Raw genomic sequence first — 18,723 nt, forward strand, 5'->3', positions numbered from 1 at the left:
GTCAAAACATCAGTACAGGCCATAAAAAAATGTCACAGCTCCCCCAGAGAACTGAAAAATGCGACTCGAAGACGTATGTCAGAGGGCACGAAGGCATTTGAAAAATGCAGAAGCCTCTGGAGGCACTTGACAAGCCCAAAATGAAAAGTCAACTCTGGCTCATTATAGTTCACACACACACCCCACCCCTCCACCCATGAAGAGCTGAGTCTTCGTCCCTTTTTGGGGCAGAGGCAAATCCAGACGACATTTGTCAGTTGTGGGCCGCATAATCTGCGACATAATCGCCGGGCAGAGAGTACAATAATTATCTATGTCAACGGAAAATGTTCTCAGGGCGAGAAGAGACTGGAGAAAGAAGCCTCAAGTGCCCGACGGTCAGCCAATTAGAACGTTTAAATATTTAAAAAGATAAATCTACTTGATGTAATGTTCAGAACCTAATGACAAATTTAATGCTCCACTCGAATCGGGAGCCAAGATCTGAATAGTAATGGGAACTTTTCCAGCAGGGGGTCGGTCGGTCGTCTCTCGACACATGTCGAAGGCAAACAAACGAATTAAACAAGGGGCCAGGCAGCCACAACTCTCGAGTCGAGAGTTTGAAGGTTATTAAAAAATTAAAGCAGAAAAACTGGGGGGAAAAAAACCAACCAAACACATTATTCACTCATTAAAATCATCAGCCTTAATAGCCTAGGAAGGAAAAAAGCGAAATTATAAGTATGTATATTTCTCGTTTGTTTTTTACAAGCTATTCTGCTGGTAAGAATTATTAACAAAAATTTCTGGAAAACTCCTCCTCGCCCGGGTACATAAATAATGCAATGTTCCTTCTCGCTGGCCAAAGAAAAGCAAAGCAAAATGTGCTGAAAAGAGTACAGGAAAGGGGAAACTCTGGAATAAAAACAGAAACAGACGTCACAGCATATGAAGAGCAGGGAATAAAAACGTATAAAAAGAAGGGTGGTGGTGAGCCGAGAACCTGAGCTGCGACTAAGCGAAATCGGGGCTTTGGATCAGGCTGCATTAACTTTTGCAGACCCTTTAGGGGGGTTTAGTGGTGGAGTTATCAAAAGATGAGGGAACTTAAGGAAAGTTATACATTTATTTAAAAAAAAATATATATATATGGAGGTTTATGTAGATCTTAACTAAATAACATTAAATTAAATTTGTATACTCATTTTTATGTGGTTTAAAAATTTAGTAAGCTTATAAAACGCTTAATTTATTTATTACAAGTTATTTTCTTTAATATTCACGTTTTACAACTGTTTAAAAAATATTGCTATACCCATAAAATCTTTAATATATACAACTATTTTATTACAATTACATACCATAAAATCTTACATTTAGACAACAATTTTCCTCTCCAAAAATATAAAAGATAATTCAATTTTAAACCCCCCATTTATTTGTGGTATGATTTGAAATTGTAATTAATTTTCAAATAGTTTCTATTATGTATTTGTAATAAGAAAATGCATCATTTCAACACAAAATATTTACATTTGTACAATTTGCAATATAAATGTTTAGAGCTTATTACGGCTCTTAGCTGATGGTGGTAGTAAAATTCCAAAACATCCATTAGTTTTAGGCTGGCCTAAATGCGCTTATGGCAGACAGCAGCAGCAGCAGCAACAATAATAACAAACAAACAACAACTGCGGGAACAACAAATTAAAGTTCAAAGTGCAAATCATCAAATTTACTTACTCCAACGCTAACATGGCCCAATGATTTGTTATGGGCCCGCTGGTGGCACGGTGTCTGCTGTTGGCCAACAGCTCTGGGCCATCGCTATTGCCATAGCCATCCATAAGACTATCCCAAAACGGCCATTGTAGGGCAGCCGTAAAAAAAGATGAAGCAGGCCCTGTTGTAATTGCGACGCTTATCCGTGCCAGTGGATGGGGAGACGGCAATGAGTACATAAACTTTTCCTATGTGTATATCTGTATATATGTACAGTAGCATTCACTCATTCGCATATATATATCGTAAGAAAAGGAGACTAGAATCGACAAGGAAATACCCTTATTTATAAACGATTTTTTAGATATTTTTATAATTTTATAAGAAGCTCACATGAGGCACTCGATTAGGAAGCTCACACGTACTTTTATGAGGGAAAATATATAAAGAAATAAATACTAGAATTCACAGGAGAGTACAATTATATTTTACAGATTTCTTAGTTCGTTTTTTTATATTTTTTTAAAGCTCAAAGGAAGGAAAATTATTTAAAGCCACTTTAAGCTTCAGGGCTTGTTCAAATTTTAATTTTATTAAAGTTAACTGCATAAGAATTCTAAGTTATGCATATAAAAAGTTATAAATATATTACAAAAATATTTATAAGAAGGAAAATAAAGTCTAATAATTTAATTAAAATTTATTTAAGATATTTCTAAGGAGTATAAGTGATCTTGTTGATTCTCTCCCTTAAATATTTATTTTTATATATTTCAAAAAATATAATGCAACAATTAAAAAATTAAACAATTATAGAGAGGCGTTTAAAAGGCGATAAAAATGAAATTAGGTGCTGCTATTTATTAGCCAAGATTACTTTATGGATGCAGCAAGGGCTGAGAAAAATGATGATACCCTAAACAAAAAAGAAGAGAGAGCGTCAAGTGCTGCAGATACAGATACGAAAAATGTTTGCCTTACCGCAGAAGCAAAGTGACGAGCTGGCTGGAGAGGAGGAGCTGGAGCTGGGGCTGGAGCTGGGGCTGGGAGGATTGGGGGCTTCAGACAGAGTCTCAGATCTGGGTATCAACGAACGAATGAGTGAGCGAGTGTCTTGGGAATCGTCACAGGCCTGAGAATAATTAATTCCCACGAATTAATGTGCACGGCAGCAACAGCAGCAGCAGCAGCAACGACAAGGTGTCGGTGTCTGAAGGAAGTGGGGATTCTGGCCGGGCCTGTGTATCTCAATCTTCCTTCTACAAGTTGAAGCTTAAGTTACTTTGCCTGGGCTGGGGCGAAATTAATATCTGTTGCTGCTGCTGCTGCTGCTGCTGCAGCCTCTATCTTCCTTTTTGGCATCGCTTTACCTGCCGCCACTTGCTACAAATTACACGCAGCTTGAGAAACTGCCAAGTCCTCATCCCCAAAAAAAGCATAGGAGCAAAAAATAAATATATATATATGTCGGATCACATGAAACAGGGCCTACTTTATTCCTATGGTCAGAATATGTGAAGCGGAGCCTTTTGAAATACAAAAAGAGCTTGTACTCTATGGTTTCGAAAGGTTATCCTGCCAAACTAACATTTGAAGACACTAGAAGTGTAAGCGAGAGATCGCCGACTGAGGCACTCGTTGGTGGAATCATTTATAAGGCTGTGAGGGTCCAGAGAGACCGTGACGCAAGAGGTGCGTGTGAGCGTTGCAAAGTGTGCAGCAAGAGCCTGTATAAATTGATGAAGAGATGTTGAGTAAGAGTTGTGGTACGAGCAGAGAAAGAAGATACAGATTTGGTACGAGAAGAGAATGAAGTGGCGAGAAGAAATAAAAGTAAAGCTTATTTGACATGAATAAAACAGATAAAATGAAATGTTAAGTTGAGACCAAAGAGAGAAAAAAGAGAGAATGATAAATGAAAATGACAGTTATGTTTAGAGCTATTAGAAGACACGTCACGCGAGGACGCGTGAATTGTCAGGATGGCCGTGTCGGCGAGTTGGTTGCTAAGTGCAAATTTGGAAAGCTTGTTGCTATGGCAACAGAACTATTCGGCATGCTCAGGTATTGGTAGCCTGTAGGTGTCGCTGGCGCGCAGGCGCAATGACAGTTGAGTCGGTAACAGGAGTGTTACTGAGTGAGGTCTGTTCGTCTGTCGCAACAATAGGAGAGAATGAGAGAGACAGCTTGAGATTGTCTAGGAATGACATCTGAGTGAAAAGTAAGAAAAGGTGAAAGGGCCACAGGAAAAGTGGCGTGATGACAGATTCGATTTGACTGCGCAGGCGAACAGAACTCGCTGGCTCGACTACGGTTAAATTAAATAACGGATATCTCCGACATCAGAAGTGGGATTCACCATAGCCTCGCGGGCATTCTGATAAAGTGATTTTCGGTCGATATTAAATTCAGTGGCGCATCGAAGGCTTGCGCAGCCGCGTGGTGCGAGACACCGGAGTCGTGATAGGCAGTCAAATGCACTGGTCGCGTGTTGAGCCGGACGGTTGCAAGTGTCATCAGTGTCGGCCAGAAAATTTGGGGAAGAATGGAAGACAACAACAACAGCACACTGGCGGAACTGCGGCTGAAGTGCGGAGAGCTGGAGTGACGCACTTCAGGCGTGATAACGGTGGTCACATTGCATCTGTGTGCACGAGATGGGTATCAGCGGCTGCGAGCGGCAGCATCAGCTGCATGTAGAAGCGAGTTGATTTGTGTGATTCAACAGTGACAGTATCGGGTGAGCCCTTTCCAATTATTCTTTGATTTGGGAGCTGAATTGGCTAAAAGATGGGAATAGAGATGTGTTTGATTGCAGTGTTGTTTGCACATCTGCCTTCCCATTGGCGAGCCCTGTGCTACGATAGGTTGTGCTTAGACTATCGGAAGCAATATTCGAAAATGGTTTCGGACAGTGGCCTTTGCCGCTTATGTCAGACCCTGTGAAGGAAAAATGTTTCTGTTGAAAAATAATTAATTTAAAAAATTACGAGTTGCCGTCTGTTTGGTCTGCCGTGCCGTTTGGTTTGAAGAGTGCATCTTCTACCTTCAACATGCAATTGTTAAGGCGTTTGGAATTTATCATGATTATTTGCGATAGTTTACATAGATGCATGTTAATCATGGCAAACTCGGAAGAAAAGGCTTTCCGAAGGCTGAAGGTTGTATTAAATGTGTTGACTGTACCAGAGTTGCCATTTAACGTTACCAAATGTGGGTTTCTTGAACCTACTACGCAGTATCTGAGCTATGAGGTGTGCGGTGGAGAAATCAGACCCAATTCCTAGAAAATCCTTACGTTAAAGGTCCGTCCTTTTAATCGGTGCAATTAAGAGACCGTCGTAAGACCATTTATTGAATTGGTGCCTTATTTTCAAAAACGTGCGCCTCGATTTTCTCAGATCATGAGACAGATTCTTCGGCTTCAAGTATCTTTAAGTGAAATGACGATATTCAGAAATTGGAACGAACGTTTTTAATATTATTACAAATGAGCCTGTAATCGTTATTTGTTGGTTCGAAACATCTGATCAAATTTGAAACAGATATAAGCTCTTGTGGATATGGTCCAATGCTAATACACCTAATTAATGGAGACCCTTATGTTGGTGGATATATTGGTAGAACTATGTGTCTTGTGGAGTCCAAGTAGCCTTTGTATGAATTGGAAATATTGGTTGGCGTGCAATTATTCTGACATTTTTGGCATTGTTTGCTCAGATGAGAGTTTGTAGTCTATACTTATTGCAGATGTAATCATTTCTAAAAAAAAAATTAACTGAAGAGCATCATAGAGTAGAGGAAGAGAAAGCGCAAGGCAATTGTGGAATTCTTTTTGTGTCCAGAATTCACATGACTGATTTAACTCCGATAAATAAAAATAAATTGACAGAAAAACGTCTGAACTTAGAATGAAATCTCAAATGACCGACTGATCAACTTCAGGATTCAGGATTTATTGGTATAGTTTATAAACAACTAAAAATAATTGAAATCAACTTGAGTTACGAAGAGGGATTTTAAAGAATACAGAGAGGTGTGAGGCAATGTTATCTGCCAGTAGTGTCCATTAAATTTTGTTGGATAGTTATTAATCAAGGTTATAAATCCGTTATGTGTTTGGGTTGGAAAAAATAGACTCAGCAATATTTATCAGAATTGTTGGAAATGACTAAGTTTAAAGATTGTTGAAAATTGTATCATGTGTAAAGTTGTAAAGTAGTCATCTGGCTGGATACCAGGACCGCAGAGGTGATGGGAAGATGCTCTTGGCGGGGTGCAACTTGCGGCGAACTGCACAGTTAGTAGTGCAACCAATGCAAGCCCTTAAGAGATGCCAATCGGACCCACCCTTTGGGCTTGATACCACCACATGACACAGAGAAAAGTATAAAGAAAGAGAAATTTAAAGCTACGTTATGCTGGTTCGGAAAAGCACTAGTTTTGATAAGGCAAGATTAATTTAAAATGAAAAATGAAAATGGAAAATATGTTAAGAATGAGAGAGAAAGGAGAAAGAAATGAAGATGGAAAATGAAAATGAAGATCGGCACCAAACAGAGTTTATAGAAAAGCTTGATGGTGGCTGATATGTTTTGAGATATCTGTCAAGTAAGCGAACTTTTATAAGTATGCGCATGAGTTTTTGAGGGCATAGCCAAATAGACAAAATAAGCAATGACGTTGATTGATTAAAGATTAAAGTTGATTAAAGATTTAGACGACTCAAGTGGAGATGCGTCTGATTCCCATGTGGGGAATGATGATATGGATGGCACGGTTGATGCCTTGGAATCCCAAGAGGGGATATAAAGACCGCACCATAACAGAAGGAATTGTTATGGCGGGGTTCAGTGGAGACCGCACCATAACAGAAGGAATTGTTATGGCGGGGGTCAGTGGAGACCGCACCATAACAGAAGGAATTGTTATGGCGGGGGTCAGTATGTGGGTGTAAAAGGAAATACACCAGTTGATAAAGCTATGTAATTAGAGAAGTCTGAATTGTAAATTATGATTAAAATGAAGATGTAATTTGTTATGTTATCATGAAACCAAGATGCTTATTTTGTCTAAATGCCTCAATACTCATGTTTAGAAAATTAATGAAATGTTTGTTAACAATAAAATGTAACGAGTACTGAAATTTTAGAATACTGTGATTTAAAGTTAACACACGAGGACGTGTGATTTGTCAGGAAGGCCGTGTCGGATCACATGAAACAGGGCCTACTTTATTCCTATGGTCAGAATATGTGAAGCGGAGCCTTTTGAAATACAAAAAGAGCTTGTACTCTATGGTTTCGAAAGGTTATCCTGCCAAACTAACATTTGAAGACACTAGAAGTGTAAGCGAGAGATCGCCGACTGAGGCACTCGTTGGTGGAATCATTTATAAGGCTGTGAGGGTCCAGAGAGACCGTGACGCAAGAGGTGCGTGTGAGCGTTGCAAAGTGTGCAGCAAGAGCCTGTATAAATTGATGAAGAGATGTTGAGTAAGAGTTGTGGTACGAGCAGAGAAAGAAGATACAGATTTGGTACGAGAAGAGAATGAAGTGGCGAGAAGAAATAAAAGTAAAGCTTATTTGACATGAATAAAACAGATAAAATGAAATGTTAAGTTGAGACCAAAGAGAGAAAAAAGAGAGAATGATAAATGAAAATGACAGTTATGTTTAGAGCTATTAGAAGACACGTCACGCGAGGACGCGTGAATTGTCAGGATGGCCGTGTCGGCGAGTTGGTTGCTAAGTGCAAATTTGGAAAGCTTGTTGCTATGGCAACAGAACTATTCGGCATGCTCAGGTATTGGTAGCCTGTAGGTGTCGCTGGCGCGCAGGCGCAATGACAGTTGAGTCGGTAACAGGAGTGTTACTGAGTGAGGTCTGTTCGTCTGTCGCAACAATAGGAGAGAATGAGAGAGACAGCTTGAGATTGTCTAGGAATGACATCTGAGTGAAAAGTAAGAAAAGGTGAAAGGGCCACAGGAAAAGTGGCGTGATGACAGATTCGATTTGACTGCGCAGGCGAACAGAACTCGCTGGCTCGACTACGGTTAAATTAAATAACGGATATCTCCGACATATATATATATATTTAGTCACCTTAATGAATTCTACACATGATGTGCTTGGCTGGGAGTTTGTGACAAAAGCCTGCACAGATTTGCCGGCGTAAATTTGCACAGCAAAGAAAGTTTCCCCAAGTACTTACACTCTCGGCTCCCGGCTCCTGTGTCGCCCCCCAGCTGCGGATACTTTATAATTTTATGCGAAATTTTGCCGGCATGTGTTCAGGATTCTTGGGTTTTTTTACTCATTTTTTTCCCCATTTTTTTTTGTGGCCTAAAAAGGAACGATCCGTAAATTGGCAAGCATGCAAAGTCGCAGGAAGTGAGCTGAGATTGGTATTTTCCAACTTGAAAATTGTATAATGCGTTTGATCGCAAATCTAATTTGCAAAACCTTAAGTTATTAAGTTGGATTTGAATTTAGGAGTTTTTCTATTAGGGAAGTGTTTGCAAAGGATTTTCTTCTTAATTTCTTTTGAAGATGAGGAGTATTCAACTTGGTAAGAATGGAAATTAAAGCAGAAAGAAGGTTCTCAAGCTCCTTAAAATATTAATAATATTATTTCAAATTAAAAATTAAGGTGAGATCTGAAGCTTATGAAGCTTTGACACTCACTTTTTAATCCGTTCAAGTTCTCCAATATATTTTTTCAAACTTTCTATGACTTTTTCCAACCATCCTTAAGAGATCACTGTCCAAGTGCCTTCCGCAACAAGTCACAGTTTTATCCAAGTCAAGCAGGATACCCTTTTCGCCAGGAGCCGCCCACTCGGGCTATATTAAATAATTATATTTTTAATTAAAATAGATTAAAGCCGTGTTGTGTGCTCGAGAGCCTTGTGAGGTGATTAAATACAAAAAAAAAAAAGGCAGACTTGAGGAGCCAAGCGGAGCGGGTTCTCTGGGTTCTGGGGCGGAAAGTGGCGAAAAGGAAAACTGCTGCCACAGGATGTGGTTGTGGAAAGGATGATGGGAGGAGGAGAAGGAGCCAGGTAAAGCCTTAACCATCGCAAGGCGGATGAAAAACACAAATCACTTCAAGTTGTTGATGTTGGTGTTGAGATTATGACGATGATGAAAAGCGCGCGCGCTCTGGTTTTTCTACCCCAACCCCCCAGCTTTTCCTCCAGCTTTTCCTATACAAACACACCTACAAATGGGGATATACCGAATGAAATAAAAGCCAAGAACAACAACAGCAAAGGCGCCTGGCAGAAGGACTTGAGGCGTTCACTGGGATTAAAAAGTGAAAAACTTTGGCGGCGGCGTCGTTGGGCGTTGATGAGCGGCAAAGGATTCGCGGCAAGGATACGGATTTTCGCTCGAACTGTAAAAACAAACAAGAAGAGAGACCTCTTGCGGTAACCATTCACCATTTTTCTGTAAACAAATATGTATGTCTTGCAATTATACAAGTATCATTAAAAGCCAAGTTGCCAGAGGCTACAATTTATGGAAAAAGCCAGGTACCTTTTGCTACCAATTTGATGTCGCCGAGATCCATTAAGCAAAAAAAGGGAAAACTCTTTTCAATGCCTGTAATTCTATACAGGTTTCTCGGTAAAGAACTTATCTGCAGGATTATTCTCAATTATTTTTATTAAACAGAAGCTGGCGGCGGCGACACAAGGCAAGAGACTGTAATGCGATCTCCAAATAGACAAATCCGACTACTGCTCATCCAAATAAATCCCTCCACAAAAGGGATATTGTACACTATACACTTCTCAAGTGGATAACAGACAACACACAAATACACAAACAAAGGCCATGTAAATAACACTTCCTTGTGGGTCAAGATTCCTGCAACCTGATCGCCTTTCCCCCGGAATTTGTTGACTAATTAATGTCACAAACTGCAAGGCGATATTTTTCAGAGACCCAGCCAGGGTCATGGCATTGGGATTATGTGTTGATATTTGAATTTAAACTAATGCCTGGGCTCATAAATAAAAACCCAAATTGGCCCAGGATGTGGCTCCGTTCTCGAGGCGTTTTGTGTCTTGTTTGTGTTTGCTCCGCCGGCAGGCTACAATTAGCTGAGCCGAGTCCGAGGGCCACCTCCCGGGCTCAGTTCTGTGTGTCCCTGTGTGTGTGTGTGTGTGTCACCCGTGTGGCACAATCTTGTCTTGGATTTTATTTTTAACCGCACATTCCTCAACACGCCCGCAGGGTCTCCTTAAGACCCAGTCCTCCTGTGTGTGCATATATCGCCTCGAATCGTCTCTTTGACTCTGTGTGTTTTTGCCTCTGACAATGATGTTTTCATGACCTTTGCGGGGGTTTTCCATTCCATTCTTGCCTCAGTCGCCGCTCGATTTTCTTTATTTTCCGTTTTCTGTGCCTTTGTGAAATCATTTATTGATGCCGCTTCGGTTTGGCTGTGGAGGAGGAGGAGATGGAGTCCCTTTGGGGCATGTGGCATGTACAGAAATACACATACTGGTACATATGATCTTTTGTTTTATTCTCCAGCCATTCGATTGGGCACAACACTTGGGGAAAAAATAAGTATTCAATCAGGCGGGCAAGGGATTTTTAGTAAGGCTTAACTTTTGTTTTATAAATAAATATTCAAAAGATTTTCTTAAAGGTAAAGCAAGGCAAGGTTTATGATGGGTTTCTACTAAGGAGCTCTAGATTTATATATATTTTGTACTAAGAAGCTCTGTTTGTATATATTTTCTATATTTTTTGATCCTAAAAGATCACTTAACTTGCCTGAAAACTTACTCAACTTAATGTTTCCCCACCATAAAACCATTCTTTATTTAATATAAACATTCCCTGAAATGTACAACATTTTCCCAATTTTCTCCAAGTGACTTTCCCTACAAATTTCCCATTTTTTGTGGAGCCCGGCTCGTTCATGTATGAGCACACACAATTATTTTAATACATTGTTCTCTCCCCAGCGCGACGCTTATTACGAATAGATACAAATATATCTTGAAGATATGATGATGCCGCCGAAAATTGAGTTGCTGGGCTGCGCATGGAGATGTGTGTTGGCAGTGCGTTAATAAAATAAAAATTGTTTGATGTTGTGTTAAGTAGCTATAAAATTTGAAAAATGAGCCCATTTAGTAGGTAGTTAGAGAGGCGGACTGTCAAGGCTTTCATTTGCATGAGCAACAGGAGGAGCTACTGCTGATGTGGAATCCCCGGGTATAAGGATGGGGATGAGGATGATGATGATGTGCCAAGCTGGTCGCCGTATCAGGCCCCACTGACAGCTCCGTAATATATGCCCCGAGCTAATGAGCTTTCTGCGAGCTGCGCGTCCTGCAGGCTAAGCCCCTGTGAGCTAATTACGACATTGAGTGCACGGGAAAGTGAATACCTTCTGCACATGATAGACGACCTGGGCCAAAGCTCCTTGTGTCCCTAAATCTCTTTTATATAAACTCCTGGACAGAATATTTCACGCTCTCAGCACAATATGTGTGTTGTAGAAGGGCGGAATTTGTGGGTCTTCTTGTCTCTCAAAATGTGTTTCTGTTTAAACAATTTAAGCAGGGAAAGAGAGAGGAGGGAAATTTATAGCAAGCTAATAAGACATTAAAGGTAGGAATTTCTGGGAAATTAATGTGATTTAGGAAATATATTTAGAGTCCTTTATTTAAACGGAAAATATCTTGGAAATTATGAAAACAGCCGAGCGTAAACTAACTTAAGGAGTTACATAAGGGTTCAGGTTAATAGCTGTGTGGAGATTATATTGAACTTTTCTTAAGCTAGAACAATTTGTTCTTTAATATTTGCTTGATAACATATCAAAATTTCAATAATTTATACCTATTCCTTCTATTTAAAAACAAGAAAGAAAGCTAACTTTTTCCAGCCAAAGTTTGTATACCCTTGCAGGTAACAATTAAAATATATCATAACTAAGCCAAAAATGCATTCATTTCGATTCGGAAAGCAGTTTTGTGTTAGTTTTTATTCATTTAAAAAAACTGCATACCAAATTTAAAATTTTAAGAAATCAAAATTTTTGGCCATTTTTGCTAATTTTAATGATGTAACCCCTTATCAAATTTCGCAAAAATGGCCAAAAATTCGATTTCTTCCGGACATGTCTAGAAAGATTCGCATGTTAATGCTGATCAAAAATATATATACTTTATAGGGTCGGAAACGTCCCCTTCACTGCGTTGCAAACTTCTGACAAGGGTATAAAAATCATCGAATAGTGCATTAAAATGGTCTTATAAAGTGGTAGAATATCAGCTTAATGCTTAAACTTAACGAAAAAAGGCTTATAAATATGCTTTAATATTAATTATAATATTAATCTAAGCATTCTAATATCAATTTAAAGTTTTAATGTTTCAAGAGTTCTAATATTCATTAAAAGTCCCGGATTTTATCCCCAGTGCTACCTTGCATAACTAAGTTGTACATATTCATATCCTTCAGCGTGACGGAATCATTCCGCAATGATTGTGGACTAAATCTGTCATAATCCGCTGTCTCTGTGTGTGTGGTTGTGTGTCTGTGTGCCCAGCAATGCCAATGCAACCGCACTTGGCCAAGACCAAGACCAAGACCAAGGCAGGGACAATCCTTCAATCAGACCGCGCAAACACCAAAGCCGCCATCGCCGCCCGCCGTCATTCGCAGAGAAACCGCAGTGCAAACAAAAAGCGCAGCGACGGCTCCTCTGGAACCCTTGCCCTTGATACCACCACCCAACCGGGCAAATAAAGCCCGCCCACCTGGACACACACACCTGACGCACACACACACAGACACGTGTGATGGAGCACCTTGAGCAAATGCGACTCAGTGGGTGGTGGAGGCTGAGACGAAGGCGATTGTGCGGCGGCACGTTCTCGGTTGCATATTTGTTCAAGTTTATGGCGACAAGCGATGCCATTTGGCATTCGGCATTCGCCAGCTGATGACTTGTTCGATACAAGAGTCGTGAAAAACGAGAAACTCGAAAGGGGAGAGGGAGGTGTGCCAAGGGTGGCGGAAAAAGGATTTCCACGCCTCGCCAGGTGAGCAACACTAAAGTGTTAAGTGTAGATATTTTTTATTTAAGCGTAAAACTCGTGTGGCAAAGTCAGCAAAAAAGGAAAATGGAGAGACCATCAAGTGGAAGGGAAAACAGGAAAGAAAGGTTGAAAATTTTTGGTAACTGAAAAGGGGAATACCCTTGAAAGGTGATTATTGGTAGAGTTAAGAAACTAAGAGGTATGTTTTTAAGGAAAATCTGTAAGATATTTATAAATTAAAGTAAAATTATAAGATCTTTGTATAATAATTATTTGGGGATTATATTTTTTACTAAAAGATAGTAAAAACCATTTATAGGAACTATTTCTGGATTACTAGCCTTAATAAACCCTTATTTTCTAAAAAAGCAGACTAGAAAACCATGTTTTTCCAAGAGTCCCAGAGTTCTATCCTTGGCAAAACTTCTCCAAGAACTCCTTAAAAGTGTTCCTCCTTTTTCAAGGGTATCCAAAATAGAAAGTATCAGGCCGAGTTATCGAAAATATATAAGCCAGGAAATCAGGGGTGGTGGCGCAAAAAAATTTGCATGCAAGTCAGAGAGGAGAGCCCACTTGGACGGGTTTGTGCTGGGTTTGTGCTTAGCGATAACACTTTGACAGGATTACGCCTGCTTAAGGACCGCATCAAAGTCGACACCCGCACGCCCCACACACACATGCTCACGTCCTCACGGCAAGGATATTACCGCAGCGCAGCGCCCCGCCCACCTTCGATTGCCAATTGAAAAGACATTTGCAGGCACATTTTCCCCCTCCATACACACTCCCCTCCCCTACACTTGGCCACACTTTCCACTCAACCGAACTGAACTGGATTCGGTGCGGAACAAAGTTTGCATGACTTAAAAGTTATGTGGGGATTGGGTCCTGCCAAAGGCCCTGCCTGATGCCCCGGACGTGAGGTAATTTCTAATATTTAGCTCTAAATTAACCCTCTAGTGCCCAAGACCGCCTCTAGACGGGCAATGTTAAAAACACCGTTATTTTATTATTTTCATTCCTTTTCACACGGTTTTCCGTTTTTTCTAATTCAGGAAAGTCCAAAAATTAAGTTCGTTGCGTTTGGAATACATAATAGAGCTAGCGCAAGCTGCTGTATTCATTTGAAGTTGAAAATTTGTGCAAATCGGAGAAAATAATTATTTTGTAGGAAATACAACATGTAAATACTTTTTTTAGAAATTGGAAAAAAATTAGAAAAAAAAATTGTACTGTGTTGCTGACAGTCTCAATGACATTTATAATAAACATTTAAACAAAAAAAAATTTTACCTAATTTTTTGTTGGCCTATCTTCCCAGAACTGCCTTTATGCGGTCTAAGGTTTTAGTCATATAAAACTCGATCCGAGCAAAAGTAAAAATTTTTCCAAAACAAACATTCACTTTTGATACATACTGAATCCAAAAATAATTTTTTTTTGAAAAAAAAAATTTGGGCACTAGAGGGTTAAGTTAAGAAAAGAAGGGTTGCTGTAGGAGAGCCTTGCGGTTGGGTCGGTTGCTTCTTAAAGACCAAGACGCCTGCGAGTTGGCCTTTTCCAGGCATATTTTATTGCAGGTCGCAATACGAAACCATTTTGCCGGCATTCGTATTCGTCGTCGTCTGCGTCTGGACAGTTGGTTTATTGGTCACACTTGGGCTCTCACATAATTTATGTGGGAATCTTGAGCAAGTCACTCCCCATCACATCACTCAGCCCAGTCAGCCCAGTCAGCCAAGTCAGCCAAGTTACCACCAAGTCATTGCCAAGACACTGAGACAGTTGTTGCTTGCTGCCTAGGCCAAGCTCAGATGAATTGTGTGAACCAAATTAAAATCAAAACAAAGCATCGGAAGGGAACTGGCATATACTTTAGTATATACTTGGTATATATACTTGTGTGTAGTATCTTGTATCTGGCGGGGAGTGAACGACAATCTAGATATCCTATCTGCCAGATAGGCACCCTTCTGGAGGAGGCCCATATATACCCTGCCATCAAAGAGTCGTGGACTTTGGGAGGAAAGCCCACAAGTACACAGAATCATATTTCACACAGAGAAAAAGTTTGATTACCCTTTTCAAGAATATAAAGAATAAAATGCTTCATTAAACAGGAAAGTTTTTCAATGTATTTACACTTTGAGAATGGTTTTTCTTAGGGTAATTACAGTGTTAATTGGATCTTTAAGTGCTAGAGTTTGAGAAAAGGGTTTTTCATTATATGTTTTCAGGGATTTTGATTGTAATTACACTTGAATATTTTATTTTCTTAAGTAATTAATATCATTAAATAGATAAAAATTTAAAATAAAGTTAGTTGAAAGCTTTGTTCTTTGAATAAAATGTAATTATAAATATTTACACCTGGGAAACTCACTCAAAAACCTGTAAATCTTTCCCCATATTCCCTTATAATCCCTTTAATTTAATCTTATATTTAACTCCCTCTTTTTCTTCCTCTGCATAGATATCGCTACCTCTGAACTGAAACGGGAACTTCTTCTTTAAGTGGAACGTCGCGCTGTTCAACTTGCTCATTGCGTGTGCCAAAGGCTTCCTTTTTCCGTTCCCAAAGCCCAATGCATGCCGCTAATTGCCGAGTACTTGAGAAACTTACTACCGCTAAAAGTCAAGCAAGCATTTATTAAACTCATTAAAAAATCGGGCAAAGGGGGGGAAAAGCTGGGAAAAGTTGCAGAAAACTATATTGCGTGTCTGGAACGAGGCTAAAGGGTGGTATGAGGCGGGTGTGTGTGTGTGTGGCTACCCCTGATCCTAAACAAAGAACGCACTGATATGCTGCCACGCCCCCACGCTACCGCTAATGCATCAGCATCAGCAGCAGCAGCATCAGCTTTCCGATTTCCCTAGCTGGGCTTTTGATATGCAAATTTTTGGAATGAAATTTTGTAACGAAAAACCCCAGCCAGAGGGACGACACTGTGACACCCACCCGGTGACACAAACAGTTATAATTAATTGCCTGTTCGAAATTGTCAAACCCACACCCTACGCACTCTCCGGCGGGGACGGACGGCCCACGCAACGAGCTTCAATCAATAAAAAGTTGAGCCATCCCAGAGTTATACTTATAGATACCGATACGGATACTTTATGACGGAAACTGGTTCGCAGATCAAAGCCCCATCATCAGCGGCGGTAAGTAGTACCTGTTGTTGCTGTGGCTGTTCTGGGTGATTTTTTTTGTTATTTTGGTTTTGTTTGTTGGAACATCCGCTGTCTGCCCACACGGTGGAGACACCGACGCTTTGGTACAGTGGATCAGGTGTTGATATTATAATCCCTACTTTCATCCAAAAGTATCTTAAAGAGAGTGAAAGAGTGAGAACTTAGAGGCTTAAGGGGGGGGTAAGGTATTTAATTTTTTTTTTCGTAATTTTTTTTTTATTTTTTATTTTTAATGCCTAATATCTTAAGAATATTGTGTCCAAGTTTTACATCGATCATGGGAAAATTGACGAAGTTATGCAGAGTTGAACGAAGGTCGGTTGGTGTTAAATGCATGAGAATCACAAAGTTTAAAGCGCTCTCCTGAAAAATTCAATTTTTCAAATCGGTGTACACGATTACAGAAAAACTACTGGACCGATCGATTTGAAATTTGGCACACACATTCTTTAACTAATTCCTCAGGTATTCACGTCGGCCTTTTTTTAAATTTTAATTTTTATATATTTTTAAATTAAGAAATAAGGTTTTTTTTTTAGTCAAAAATCGGGGTTTTGACTTCAAATTTTGATAAAAAATAGGGAAAAAATTTTAAAAATAAAAACGCTTCGTGAATACCTCGGGACACTTATCCTTTAACGAATGAGGTATAATTTTTGTAGATCGGATGATCCTGTGGACTGTTAGGATGTACACCGCAAAACAACTTTTTTTGGAGGCGACTCGGGAGATTCCCTATAACTTCTCTACCTCTAAATATTTTTCAATACAAAATGTATCAAAAATTATTGAAATTTTGTGTTATTATATGGTATTTAATTCATTAAGCTAACTTTAGCCGTTCCGCCACAATAATTTTTTAAAAAGTGGCCTTTTTTGCACCGAATTAACCTTACCCCCCCCCTTAACTAAGGCTTAAGTTCTTATAATTCCCAACTAGGTTTTAGAGACAAATTCAAGGAGTCTTTTATGAAATGAAATATATTTTGATTTATTTAACTTATAAAATAATCTAAAGAATGTCAGAGTGGTTCTACTTAGTTTGTTTTAAACATACTTTCTTCAAAAATTATTTAAAATTAATTAACATAATTAATTGCTTCCCAAGTAAAAATGATTACCAAATTATTACCCATTCTTAATACTCACATAATCTTGAATATGATAACTGATTTTCTGTGGGAACTGTTGATTAGCAATTAACCAAATCCCAACTTCATTAGCTCACCAATTCGATCCACTGTGCAATATCATCTGAACTTGATTCGGCGGCGGGAAGCGAATGTGTGTGAAATCTGGTTTGTGTACATGGCTCAAACTGGATTTGGCGCTTGGGATTTTTATGAATGAATGAGAGTGGCAACAGCAGCTCCAGCAGCAGCAGCTATAGTTCGCTTCCCCATGGCCATTTGCGTTTACTACGGCGACTGTGGCCGCTGTGTTGTTGTGGCTTTCGCAATATGCTTGGCCAAAAGATACAAGATACAAGATACGAGAGCAGCTTGAACATGTGCAGAGCGGATCGGGTTGGGGTTCGGTGGTAGAGGTGCCTTGGTGCCTTGGTGCCTGGGTAAATAATGAACAGGGAACCCGGCTCGCAGGTGTATCGCCTGGTTATTTCCCGTTCCCGTCCGTTCCCGTGGCCAATGTTTGAGCTCTCGAGTTACTTGCTGGCAGCCACAGTTGGCCACAGTTCATTAATAAAATTCACTGAAGCGAAGCAGCTCTGCTTACCCGCCCATTTATTTTCTTGGCCGAGAGTAGGTAGATGTATCTCATGGATACATCCCCCTCCTCGCGCCCCTATACTTTTTCCGCTTCTTGTGTATTTGCTAGCCATATTCTATTCCAACTCGGGCTTTGAAAACGTAACTAATTGAATAATAATCCATGCATTTCCATATGAATAGCCGATTAAGACATGTTGCTCATTTAGCATAAATAGTTTTCGAGTATCGGAAGCGTGGTGGTAGTCGGTAGTCGGAGAATTCGTCGGGGTTTCGGGGGATCCGGCTTAGCTGGGATTCGGTCTCCTCCTATTTTGAGCTTTCTCGATTCGGATACGCTTTGTGTGTGTAAGCTTAAATGGATATATCAGCTCGCTGGCTCATTAGTTTCCATGTGCGACGAAAGCAAGGGAAATTATCAAGAAATTTAAAGAGTGAAGAGAGAGGAGAGAGATTTTAACTAAGAGATTTGTACTAAGCTCTATTGATTTATTTTTGGTTGAAATTAGAAAGAGAATTGGAAAATGGAGTAGATTTAATTAAGTGGTAAGTGAATGAATATTTGGGTTTAAACTTAGAGAGAAATTGGGAAAAAGCCAGGCTTAAATTGTAAATATATATATAAGAAACAAAGAGGCTTTGCTTAATATTCAATTAGAGAGTTAAAAGTTTTAATTTAAAACTTATATTAAAACTCATAAATAACTTGTAAACCTTCTTTACAGAAGATGCAGATATTTGTTAACAAGTTTGTTGAGTTTCCTAGATACTTAGATACCTTGAAGATTTCTACAGATTTTTTATGTAAATTATATCATCGATGTAAGGCAAAGTCATGCTCCTAAGATGAGATGTTTACAAACAAGTCATTAAAAAAAATAATCATTTATCATTCTGAGTTCTGAAATCATTTTAGAGTGTTTACAAGCTTACTAAAAATAAAAATATATATAAAAATGCCTAGAAAATGGTAGTCTCTAAGTAAAAAATATTTTATCAATTGGTTTATGAATCAACTCTTAA

The 18,723-nt window shown here is 39.4% G+C and overlaps 1 long non-coding RNA gene across 5 annotated transcripts; it reads right to left on the minus strand.

The window, feature by feature from the left end:
- Positions 1-1,478: 1,478 nt before the first annotated feature.
- LOC138928047 (uncharacterized) lies at positions 1,479-3,190 on the minus strand. Of its 5 annotated transcripts, XR_011444531.1 has the most exons (5): positions 3,075-3,180; positions 2,686-2,783; positions 2,582-2,620; positions 1,726-2,023; positions 1,479-1,673 (listed from the first exon to the last, which is right to left on the minus strand). It is a non-coding gene; the product is annotated as an uncharacterized lncRNA (long non-coding RNA). The 5 variants fall into 5 exon arrangements; XR_011444528.1 differs by having other exon boundaries at positions 2,686-3,180; XR_011444529.1 differs by lacking the exon at positions 2,582-2,620 and having other exon boundaries at positions 1,480-1,673; positions 2,686-2,836; positions 3,075-3,190.
- Positions 3,191-18,723: the final 15,533 nt, after the last annotated feature.

The sequence above is a fragment of the Drosophila kikkawai genome, chromosome 2R, assembly GCF_030179895.1.
Source record: "Drosophila kikkawai strain 14028-0561.14 chromosome 2R, DkikHiC1v2, whole genome shotgun sequence".
Lineage (NCBI taxonomy): Eukaryota > Metazoa > Arthropoda > Insecta > Diptera > Drosophilidae > Drosophila > Drosophila kikkawai.